Raw genomic sequence first — 11243 nt, 5'->3', positions numbered from 1 at the left:
TATTCCCGGCAAAAGCCTCACCATCACGGGAGTTGGGGGGGTGAGCCCTAATGTTCCCCTAGCTCGTGTTTTCCTTGATTGGGGGGCTGGGAGTGGAGTAAGGGAGGTGGGAGTCTCTGCGGAGATCCCCACAAATGTCTTATTAGGCACTGACCTAGGACGATTGGTCTCGTGCTACGTGCCCCCTGGAAGCACACAGGACTCACCCGTCCCTATGGAGGTCCCTGGACATACCGAGGTACTGTGCAAGGATGTTTGCGTAACATCAGAAAACCTTGGGGATGGACCGCAGGATGTGGGAGGTGGGGTGTGTGGGAGCAGTTCTCCTACGACAGAAGATGTAGAGGGGATGGCGGGTGTATGTACACAAGTAGCGGACATGTGTTTAACTGAGTCAAGTTGTGCAAATGTTAAATGTGATGACATTATTGTGCCTGTGTTGCCCGTCACTCGCAGGGCTGCAAAAGCTGCAGCGGAACGCTCTATTAGGGAAGAGCAAGTGGAAGTGTCCCCTTCCACTGGTTCGGACCCCGTGGACCTAACCGCGTCAGAGCCTCAGCCACTGTCCCTGTTCGCCACAGGACAGCTGGCTGGAACTTGTAGTGCCGCCTTTGAGCAGGCCCTGCGAGATGACCCTACCTTGGAGCAGCTAAGAGGGTTAGCTGCCAGCCCTCCCACGGAGTGAGACAAATACCGAGTGTGTTGGGACAATGGGAAACTGTATAAGGAGGACATCTCCCACAGTGACAGTAGGGTGGGGCCACTCAAGAGGCAGCTCATTGTACCTGTGCAGTTCAGGGAACAATTACTGCAAGTGGCTCATGAGATCCCCTTAGCTGGTCACCTGGGAGTAACCAAAACAAAGTCCCGGGTGATGCAGAATTTTTTCTGGCCTGGCCTCGGGGCAGATGTCGCCAAGTACTGCAGGTCCTGCGACACCTGTCAGCGAGTTGGCAAAGCAGGAGACCGTCACCGAGCTCCATTGAATCCCTTACCGATAATTGATGAACCCTTCAGGAGGGTGGCCGTGGACATCATTGGTCCACTGGCCATCCCCAGCAGTTCGGGTAAACGGTTCATATTAACCCTGGTGGATTACGCGACGCGCTACCCAGAAGCAGTGGCGTTATCCTCCATAAGGGCGGACAAGGTTGCGGACGCCCTGCTGGGGATCTTCACGAGAGTGGGGTTCCCAGCTGAGCTTCTCAGCGACCAAGGACCTCAGTTCATGTCTGAACTAATGCAGGGGCTCTGTAGTAAAATACAGGTGAACCATATCGTAGCCAGCCTTTACCACCCACAAACAAACGGCCTCTGTGAGCGCTTCAACGGGACGTTGAAGCAGATGCTGAAGACGTTCGTGTAGGCGCAAGGGACGGACTGGGAACGATATCTACCTCACCTGCTATTTGCCTACAGAGAGGTTCCCCAGGAGTCAACCGGGTTTTCGCCCTTCGAACTCCTGTATGGTCGATGAGTAAGAGGTCCCCTAGACCTAATCAGAGAGTCTTGGGAAGGCAAGGTTGCCGGAACGGACGTCTCTGTAGTAGACTATGTCCTCAGGTTCCGAGACAAAATGGAGTCGCTTGTAGGTCTGGTACAGGAGAATATGGTGCAGGCCCAAAGCAAACAGAAGCAGTGGTATAACCGCACTGCCCGAGAGAGAATCTACCAGGAGGGGCAGAAGGTCTATGTCCTGCTGCCGATGTGGCAAAACAAACTGCAAGCTGCATGGGAAGGGCCGTACCCCATTGTCAAACGTCTGAGTAAGGTAAATTATGTGGTGGGCCTTGGAGAGGGAGGTAGGAGACAGAAGACGTTTCACGTCAACATGCTCAAGGAGCATCACGAGAGAACGCCACATGTTATGCCGGTTTGCAGCCTGCCCGAAAGGGAGGAGGCCGACCCCCTACTAGATCTGCTAGCTGACACTCGAGAGTTGGAGGTGGACTTAACCCTCAACCCTCAACTCTCGTCCCAGCAGAGATCTCAGCTCTTAGAAGTGTTGACGGCTCACCGTGACACTTTTACAGGGAAACCCGGGAGAACACACCTTGCAGTCCATCATGTGGACACAGGTACACATGCTCCCACAAAGCAGTCCGCCTACCGAGTCTCAATGGAGGTCCAGGCAGACCTCAGGAGGGAGATCGAGGAGATGAAGCAGCTCGGGGTCATTCAGAAATCCCACAGCGCTTGGGCCTCACCGGTGGTTCTGGTCCCGAAGAAAGATCAGACAACCAGGTTCTGTGTGGATTATCGGAAACTGAATGCCATCACAACCTCGGATGCTTACCCCATGCCCAGGATTGATGAACTGTTAGATAAGTTGGCAGGAGCCAGCTACCTGACAATCATGGACCTGAGCAGGGGGTATTGGCAGATTCCCCTGACCTCGGAGGCTCAGGAGAAGTCAGCCTTCATCACCCCATTCGACTTATACGAATTTACTGTAATGCCGTTTGGGATGAAGAATGCGCCAGCCACCTTTCAAAGGCTTGTGAATGACTTGCTGGAAGGACTAGAAGAATGTGCTGTCGCCTATTTAGACGACATTGCCGTGTATAGCCCCACGTGGAAGGAGCACCTGGTGCACCTGTCGCAAGTACTGGACAAACTTGCTGCGGCTGGACTAACTGTTAAGCCTAGCAAGTGCCAGCTGGGCATGAATGAGGTCACTTACTTAGGCCACAGAGTAGGAGGAGGCACACTGAGGCCTGAAATAGAGAAGGTGGAAGCCATTACGAGATGGCCAACACCGCTCACCAAGAAACAGGTCATGTCTTTCTTGGGAACGGCCGGGTACTATAGGAAGTTCATCCCGAACTACAGCGCCCTGGCCAAGCCTCTGACAGACTTGACCAAGAAGAAGCTGCCCAGGATGGTGTCATGGACGCCGGAATGCGAGCAAGGCTTCCAGGCCCTGAAGGATGCACTAGCCAGTTCTCCTGTGCTTCAGGCCCCAGATTTCACTTGGAAGTTTGTGGTCCACACGGATGCTTCCGCCTTTGGTCTGGGTGCAGTCCTGAGTCAGGTGAACCAGGCCGGGGAGGAGCATCCTGTACTATACCTGAGCCGTAAGTTACTGGCCAGGGAGACCAGCTACTCCACAATAGAGAAGGAGTGTTTAGCTATTGTGTGGTCCCTGCAAAAGCTACAACACTACCTGTATGGACGCAATTTCACAGTGATCACCGATCACAATCCCCTCAGCTGGTTGGCACGTCTCGCAGGAGACAATGCGAAACTGCTGAGATGGAGCCTGATTTTGCAGCAGTACAACTTCACCGTGCAGCACAGAAAAGGTAGTTTACATGGAAATGCCGACGGGTTGTCGCGGCAGGGAGAATCGGCCGGAGACGGCTGGGTTGCTGTAGAATAGGCTTGTGGCCATTTCCCCAGGCAACCTTTTAAAAGAGGGAGGTGTGTCGGCATACATACATAATTCCTCTGGGTAGCCATTTTGTATGCTTCTGGCCTATGTAAAAGAACAGTGAACTCTCATCTTCCTGAAGCCTGGGTCACCTATGATATAGATGGACACTTTTAATACCACTACTCTGTGAGGCCGGCTATAAAAGGTCATAAAGGCTATACCAGGCCCAGCTCATCCTGTCCTATAAGATAAAGATCAGCTCGCTGTCAAGCCTGGCTGGAGCGTGACGTCATTAATTTCCAGGTCGGGTTTGAGGAGAGCTAATAGCCCTTAATTAGCTCTGGGCATAAAACCAGTCCACTTTCATATTTCATTTATGAATCAACTTATGCCCTTTCTGACACCAGATCCAGGCTCTACAGAGTATTGTGGTTAATTGGGTATCAAATATGACCAGAGGATGTGATTCTGTAGCTCACCTATGGGTGGTAGAAGAACTACAGGTCCCAGCATTACCGTGTGTGGTCTCATTCTGTATTTAAATAAATAAGGATCGCAAATATGTATTCTGTATAAAAATATGCCGATGTATCAGGGAGATACAGGCTTAAGTATAATCCTCATTGTAGAAACTGAACTTTCATGGGGGTCATAAAACACTTGGAGGCCAATCCCTAGGCTTCACAGTCACTCTGCTGCCATTGGCTGACAGGAGTAAGTCTCCTGCCCATGGGAGAGTTCATAAAGATCCGTGCACAAGGACAGAGAGAGAGACCCATGGAACATCACCGGACACTTAATTGGACATTGATGGCATATCCCTGTATCAGAAGAACTTTGAGGGTCTCCCCTGATACATACTGAACGGGGTTTGCAAGGATTCAAAAAGGACATATGAACGACCATCTGAAACCCTCCAGAGAAACTAAGTATTCTTTCATCTTTTTCCCTTTCATTTTGAACTGTCGTGATTATTTATATTGTTATTATTATTCTGTAGATTTATAGTCATTTTCATTAGACTTGTATGCACTGCTTTTTACCTCTTATTAAAGATTATAAAATCTAAATGGCCAAGTCTTCCATATTCTAAGCTGCTGAACAACGTACCTTGCCTTTGAAGAGACGTTACCAGGTAGTTAGTTAAATTGCATTTAGGAATTGTAGCTGGGGGTGATTGACTGCGGTTAGTCAGTAAGTGATATCCGGTTCATCCACTGATCTGTGTGATAGTGAATGACCCGGATAGTCGGCTCGTGGACCGGGAACCCACGTGGTGGCAGTTACCGAAGTGTAGTGGGGGGGGTGTTAGCCGGATGGTAATACCCCGGTCACGTGAGGTCTCTGTGTGTGCGCAGACTCCGTCACCGACCACTACGTCACAGCTGTGGGATCCGGAGCGATCGGATCCATAGTTTGTGACAAAGAGCACCACACGGAATGGTATACTTTCTCTGCAGGACCTGGGGTTACCATGACAGCGATTAGACGCTTAGGTGCGTCACCTGTCAGGTGACCGATAGTAGCGTCACTGATCATATGACCATTCAGTTGATCATGTGATGCATGTGAATCCCGTCTGAACACTTGCGCAGCCGCAGTCGTATGCGGAAGACGCCGCGCATCATGGACACACTACAGAGTAACAGCCCACGTATGAACGCTTGGTAAGCCTTACATTAATATACACTGTGGTTGGTAGGTTGAATTAATCATATGATTGTTTGTACCTAAGAGGTGGCGGGTTTATTGTCGGGAGCACACCCACTGAGTAATTGGTATGAATTAGTACCCTTATATAATATAATGTGAGTCACTTGTAAACTTGTATGTAGCTTGATAAAGACTATTGTCGAAACGTTGCTGCTGAATCTTTGGTGTATTAAAGAACATTGAACAAGCTTTTGGAGTGCCGTGACCTTTTTCATCTTTACTGGTGTGAGGCTGACTGGATGAGCAGGTAGAAGAAGAGGAGGAGGAAGCTGAGTAGGAGGAGGAGGAGACAGGAGGCAAAGAATGTTGCCCTGCGATCCTTGGCGGCGGAAGGACGTGCGCCAAACAGCTCTCTGCCTGGGGCCCAGCCGCCACTACATTTACCCAGTGTGCAGTTAGGGAGATATAGCGTCCCTGGCCGTGCTTACTGGTCCACGTATCTGTGGTTAGGTGGACCTTGCCACAGATGGCGTTGCGCAGTGCACACTTGATTTTATCGGACACTTGGTTGTGCAGGGAAGGCACGGCTCTCTTGGAGAAGTAGTGGCGGCTGGGAACAACATACTGTGGGACAGCAAGCGACATGAGCTGTTTGAAGCTGTCTGTGTCCACCAGCCTAAATGACAGCATTTCATAGGCCAGTAGAAATGCTGGCATTCAGGGCCAGGGATCGAGGGTGGCTAGGTGGGAATTTAAGCTTTCTCTCAAATGTTTGTGAGATGGAGAGCTGAACGCTGCCGTGTGACATGGTTGAGATGCTTGGTGACGCAGGTGGTGGTGTTGGTGGTACATCCCATGTTTGCTGGGCGGCAGGTGCCAACGTTCCTCCAGAGGTGGAGGAAGAGGCCGAGGATGCAGCAGCAGAAGAGGCCGAGGCGGCAGCAGCAGAAGAGGTAGCAGGGGGAGCCTGAGTGACTTCCTTGTTTTTAAGGTGTTTACTCCACTGCAGTTCATGCTTTGCATGCAGGTGCCTGGTCATGCAGGTTGTGCTAAGGTTCAGAACGTTAATGCCTCGCTTAAGGCTCTGATGGCACAGCGTGCAAACCACTCGGGTCTTGTCGTCAGCACATTGTTTGAAGAAGTGCCATGCCAGGGAACTCCTTGAAGCTGCCTTTGGGGTGCTCGGTCCCAGATGGCGGCTGTCAGTAGCAGGCGGAGTCTCTTGGCGGTGGGTGTTCTGATTTTGCCCACTGCTCCCTCTTTTGCTACGCTGTTGGCTCGGTCTCACCACTGCCTCTTCCTCCGAACTCTGAAAGTCAGTGGCATGACCTTCATTCCATGTGGGGTCTAGGACCTCATCGTCCCCTGCATCGTCTTCCACCCAGTCTTGATCCCTGACCTCCTGTTCAGTCTGCACACTGCAGAAAGACGCAGCAGTTGGCACCTATGTTTCGTCATCATCAGAGACGTGCTGAGGTGGTATTCCCATGTCCTCATCATCAGGAAACATAAGTGGTTGTGCGATAGTGCATTCTATCTCTTCTACCCCTGGGGAAGGGCTAGGTGGATGCCCTTGGGAAACCCTGGCAGCAGAGTCTTCAAACAGCATAAGAGACTGCTGCATAACTTGAGGCTCAGACAGTTTCCCTGATATGCATGGGGGTGATGTGACAGACTGATGGGCTTGGTTTTCATGCACCATCTGTGCGCTTTCTGCAGAAGACTGGGTGGGAGATAATGTGAACGTGCTGGATGCACTGTCGGCCACCCAATTGACTAATGCCTGTACCTGCTCAGGCCTTACCATCCTTAGAACGGCATTGGGCCCCACCAAATATGGCTGTAAATTCTGGCGGCTACTGGGACCTGAGGTAGTTGGAACACTAGGACGTGTGGCTGTGGCAGAACGGCCACGTCCTCTCCCAGCACCAGAGGGTCCACCAACACCACCACGACCATGTCCACATCCGCGTCCCTTACTAGATGTTTTCCTCATTGTTCCCGTTCACCACAATTTTGAAAATGGCAAATTTGGGAATACTTTTTCAACCCAGAACAAAAACTGTGCTTTTACGGTCACTACAAATAATTTGACCAGCTAAAACAGTACTGATTTAGAGGAATATAAATGTCAGGGCTATTTTTTAGGCGCTGGGTGACAGGTATACCTTTAATCACAGAATTAGACTTGTATCTGCACTGTAGCGTGTGTGTTAAGTTTTTCAGAATGACACTATCAGCACCTTGAATCTAATATACCCTTTTTGGGATAGATTTAAAGTAGGCCTGATATAGCAGAAACTACCAATTTAGAAAATGGCAAATTTGGGAATACTTTTTCAACCCAGAACAAAAACTGTGCTTTTACGGTCACTACAAATAATTTGACCAGCTAAAACAGTACTGATTTAGAGGAATATAAATGTCAGGGCTATTTTTTAGGCGCTGTGTGACAGGTATACCTTTAATCACAGAATTAGACTTGTATCTGCACTGTAGCGTGTGTGTTAAGTTTTTCAGAATGACACTATCAGCACCTTGAATCTAATATACCCTTTTTGGGATAGATTTAAAGTAGGCCTGATATAGCGAAACTACCAATTTAGAAAATGGCAAATTTGGGAATACTTTTTCAACCCAGAACAAAAACTGTGCTTTTACGGTCACTACAAATAATTTGACCAGCTAAAACAGTACTGATTTAGAGGAATATAAATGTCAGGGCTATTTTTTAGGCGCTGTGTGTCAGGTATACCTTTAATCACAGATTTAGACTTGTATCTGCACTGTAGCGTGTGTGTTAAGTTTTTCAGAATGACACTATCAGCACCTTGAATCTAATATACCCTTTTTGGGATAGATTTAAAGTAGGCCTGATATAGCAGAAACTACCAATTTAGAAAATGGCAAATTTGGGAATACTTTTTAAACCCAGAACAAAAACTGTGCTTTTACGGTCACTACAAATAATTTGACCAGCTAAAACAGTACTGATTTGGAGGAATATAAATGTCAGGGCTATTTTTTAGGCGCTGGGTGACAGGTATACCTTTAATCACAGAATTAGACTTGTATCTGCACTGTAGCGTGTGTGTTACGTTTTTCAGAATGACACTATCAGCACCTTGAATCTAATATACCCTTTTTGGGATAGATTTAAAGTAGGCCTGATATAGCAGAAACTACCAATTTAGAAAATGGCAAATTTGGGAATACTTTTTCAACCCAGAACAAAAACTGTGCTTTTACGGTCACTACAAATAATTTGACCAGCTAAAACAGTACTGATTTAGAGGAATATAAATGTCAGGGCTATTTTTTAGGCGCTGTGTGACAGGTATACCTTTAATCACAGAATTAGTCTTGTATCTGCACTGTAGCGTGTGTGTTAAGTTTTTCAGAATGACACTATCAGCACCTTGAATCTAATATACCCTTTTTGGGATAGATTTAAAGTAGGCCTGATATAGCAGAAACTACCAATTTAGAAAATGGCAAATTTGGGAATACTTTTTCAACCCAGAACAAAAACTGTGCTTTTACGGTCACTACAAATAATTTGACCAGCTAAAACAGTACTGATTTGGAGGAATATAAATGTCAGGCCTATTTTTTAGGCGCTGGGTGACAGGCTCAACTTGCCCCTGATGTAGTATATGGCCAAATTCTACTATGTTTTTAATATGTTTGCTTGGGATTAGTTATTCACCTGTTTCACATGAATATACAGTCGTGGCCAAACGTTTTGAGAATTACATAAATATTGGAAATTGGAAAAGTTGCTGCTTAAGTTTTTATAATAGCAATTTGCATATACTCAAGAATGTTATGAAGAGCGATCAGATGAATTGCATAGTCCTTCTTTGCCATGAAAATTAACCTAATCCCAAAAAAACCTTTCCACTGCATTTCATTGCTGTCATTAAAGGACCTGCTGAGATCATTTCAGTAATCGTCTTGTTAACTCAGGTCAGAATGTTGACGAGCACAAGGCTGGAGATCATTATGTCAGACTGATTGGGTTAAAATGGCAGACTTGACATGTTAAAAGGAGGGTGATGCTTGAAATCCATGTTCTTCCATTGTTAACCATGGTGACCTGCAAAGAAACGCGTGCAGCCATCATTGCGTTGCATAAAAATGGCTTCACAGGCAAGGATATTGTGGCTACTAAGATTGCACCTCAATCAACAATTTATAGGATCATCAAGAACTTCAAGGAAAGAGGTTCAATTCTTGTTAAGAAGGCTTCAGGGCATTCAAGAAAGTCCAGCAAGCGCCAGGATCGTCTCCTAAAGAGGATTCAGCTGCGGGATCGGAGTGCCACCAGTGCAGAGCTTGCTCAGGAATGGCAGCAGGCAGGTGTGAGCGCATCTGCACGCACAGTGAGGCGAAGACTTTTAGAAGATGGCCTGGTGTCAAGAAGGGCTGCAAAGAAGCCACTTCTCTCCAAAAAAAACATCAGGGACAGATTGATCTTCTGCAGAAAGTATGGTGAATGGACTGCTGAGGACTGGGGCAAAGTCATATTCTCCGATGAAGCCTCTTTCCGATTGTTTGGGGCATTTGGAGAAAGGCTTGTCCGGAGAAGAAAAGGTGAGAGCTACCATCAGTCCTGTGTCATGCCAACAGTAAAGCATCCTGAGACCAGTCATGTGTGGGGTTGCTTCTCATCCAAGGGAGTGGGCTGACTCACAATTTTGCCCAAAAACACAGCCATGAATAAAGAATGGTACCAAAACACCCTCCAACAGCAACTTCTTCCAACAATCCAACAACAGTTTGGTGAAGAACAATGCATTTTCCAGCACGATGGAGCACCGTGCCATAAGGCAAAAGTGATAACTAAGTGGCTCGGGGACCAAAACATTGACATTTTGGGTCCATGTCCTGGAAACTCCCCAGATCTTACTCCCATTGAGAACTTGTGGTCAATCCTCAAGAGGCGGGTGGACAAACAAAAACCCACTAATTCTGACAAACTCCAAGAAGTGATTATGAAAGAATGGGTTGCTATCAGTCAGGAATTGGCCCAGAAGTTGATTGAGAGCATGCCCAGTCGAATTGCATAGGTCCTGAAAAAGAAGGGCCAACACTGCAAATACTGACTCTTTGCATAAATGTCATGTAATTGTCGATAAAAGCCTTTGAAACGTATGAAGTGCGTGTAATTATATTTCACTACATCACAGAAACAACTGAAACAAAGATCTAAAAGCAGTTTAGCAGCAAACTTTGTGAAAACTAATATTTGTGTCATTCTCAAAACTTTTGGCCACGACTGTAGATGTGGAGTTATACAAGAGCTTAACCAAATTTATGAATCTAGTACCAAATCCCATCCTTCCCAAAACCTTCCAAAGAAATCCCTACTCCACCTTATCAAGCGCCTTAGAGGCGTCTAATGACAGAATGGAGCGAGAGACCCCCCCCCCGGAAGACTGTATATTGGCAAACAGACGATGCAAATTATAATGAGTACCCTTAATTAGGAATAAATCCATTTTGATCAGGATGTATAATTGATGTAATAACCTTGGATAGCCTCGTAGCCAGAATTCTTGAGAGAAGCTTCATATCTGTATTCAGTAAGGAAATCGGCCTATATGATCCCACATCCAATGGGTCCTTCCCTTTTTTTAATATTAATATTATTACAGCCTCTGTCATTGATTCTAGAAGGCTACCCTCCTCAAATGATCCTAAAAACACCCTCAATAAGCGAGGGAGGATAATCTCCCCATATTTACGATAGAATACATATGGAAGTCCATCTGACCCAGAAGAAGAATTTCCCGAACATGCCTTCAGTGCAGCTTCTAGATCCTCTAGAGAGAAATGCACATCTAGAAACTCCCTCTTAGTATTGGTAAGAATTGGGAGAGAAATAGTCCAAATATGAATTCATCTCTTCCTCTGACATAACCTTATCTGATTTATATAATTCAGAAAAATGCTTCGGAAAGATCCCCTTTATAGACTCTTGTTCTTCCGAATACTGACTATCTCTTTTTTTTTTTCGTTCTTGATTAGAGATCACCTTCACCAGAAGTTTCCCTGGTCTACCCGCTTCAGAAAAATATTTCTTTCCCTTAACCTGTTTAGGACATAGGGCGTACTGGTACGCAGCTGTGTGACCCTAGACCCCCCAGATGTGCTGCCGCTTGCCCCCCTGCACCCCCCCCCCCACAACTTTTTTGGGGGGCGCAAGCAA

The sequence above is a fragment of the Bufo bufo genome, chromosome 6 (assembly GCF_905171765.1).
Source record: "Bufo bufo chromosome 6, aBufBuf1.1, whole genome shotgun sequence".
Taxonomy (NCBI): domain Eukaryota; kingdom Metazoa; phylum Chordata; class Amphibia; order Anura; family Bufonidae; genus Bufo; species Bufo bufo.
This window is presented reverse-complemented; position numbering follows the sequence as displayed.